This window comes from Choloepus didactylus, chromosome 5 (assembly GCF_015220235.1).
Source record: "Choloepus didactylus isolate mChoDid1 chromosome 5, mChoDid1.pri, whole genome shotgun sequence".
NCBI lineage: Eukaryota > Metazoa > Chordata > Mammalia > Pilosa > Megalonychidae > Choloepus > Choloepus didactylus.
The window spans coordinates 48,516,839-48,518,531 of record NC_051311.1 but is presented as its reverse complement, the minus strand read 5'-3'; the positions used below and the strand labels follow the sequence as shown (position 1 = coordinate 48,518,531).

At 39.0% G+C, this 1,693-nt stretch overlaps 1 pseudogene; it reads left to right on the top strand.

Moving 5' to 3' along the window:
* Window positions 1-239: 239 nt before the first annotated feature.
* On the top strand, window positions 240-1,110 carry LOC119535285 (annotated as a pseudogene).
* The last annotated feature ends 583 nt before the right edge of the window (window positions 1,111-1,693 follow it).

Here is a 1,693-nt window from a genome sequence, read left to right as displayed (position 1 = left end):
TTGACTAGTGCTCATCTTCTTGGACAGATAAATTTATCTTCATACATTATATATTCTCTATAAAATATTAACATCAACCTTGTACAGAGAACAGTAACAGGTGAAACTGAGCTGTTTATGTTGTGGAGTCTATGAACAGGAGAGGAATTGTTCTTTAAACTGGAAATGTTTTTACCCTTTTGAGATCAAAAGCAGTGTTATATCTCTTTTGCTTACAAGGAGCAAGAGCACTGGACTAAATGTTGGGCAATCACTCTGGTGCCACTGAATTTTATCTTCTTGACTTCCCTGGCTCTGAAGAACTACACCATATTCTTTTTGCTACCTTCTTCTTCTTATACTCAGTGATACTAATGGGAAATACAGTTATCATCATGATTGTCTGTGCTGAAAAACATCTGCAGTCCCCCATGTATTTCTTTCTTGGTCACCTCTCTGTCCTGGAGGTCCTGGTCACAACCATTATTGTCCCCATGATGCTCTAGGGATTGCTGTTTCCTGAGATGCAGACAATATCTTTGACTGAACATGTTACTCAACTCTTCCTCTACCGTTCTTAGGGGACCACAGAGTTTGCATTATTGGGAATGATGGCTGTGGACCATTATGTGGCTGTGTGTAACCCTTTGAGGCACATCACTATAAGCAGCTGCCCCTGCATATTGATGGTGGTTTTGTCTTGGGTATTTGGGTTCTTTTTTCAAATCTGGCCTTTCTATGCCATGTTTCAGTTTACCTACTGCAAATCAAATACAGTGAACAATTTTATTTTATTTGTGTGTGTGTGTGTGTGACAGAAAGCAATTGCTCAAACTCTCCTGTGATGATACTCTTTTCATAGAGTTTATCTTTTTAATGGTTGTTTGTTCATTTTGGTTCTTTGATCTGTAAAATTGTCTCCTACACCTACAACATCTCCACCATCCTCAAAATCCCTACAGATCTACTTGTGCCTCTTGCCTCAAATTTGCCATGACTGGCTATGGCAGCTGCTTGTTCCTCTATGTGAAACCCAAACAAAAATGTCTAATACAGTTTTATTTTATTTTAGACAAAAATGTCTTAAAAAGTTCTAATACTGTTAATAAAACTTTAAAAATTAAATGTTAAATAATGTGTGTAATATTTAGATTTTGGAACATGAAAGGCAAGGAGAAAAAAATTCTCTGTCTATCACAAAGGAGGGAGGGCAGTGGAGCTGTTGTGCTAGGAGACAATGTGATAGGGAAGAGCTGGTCTTGCTGCATGAGGGGGTTTAAGGGGAGTGCAGAGAGGGCAGAGAAGAGGAAGTCTCTGGTCTCTCTACCTGCATTTCCCACATTTTTCAATTCTGACCTCATCTACGATACCTCCCCTGCTTTCCTGCTCCCTCATTTGTTCATCCTCTATGTCTCATTTTTTTCCTGATTCCCCGTTGTATCTCTTTATCTGTGATTCATGTTCCTGCATTCATTTTCTGGTTTCCCTTTGTCTCTCCCCCCTCACAAATCCCAAGTTTAAAATGCTATTATCCAGCCCTGCACAGAGCTGCCCTCAAACTTCATTACTAGAATTGCCTAAACTCCCCCTCCTCCTGATCAGCTCACCTGTTCCCAAACAATGTTTCCAGTTCTTTACATAATTAGTATAATTTCATCCACTGTAGCATTTTTATAACAAAATCTTGATAACCTAATGGATTATCAATAGGTGA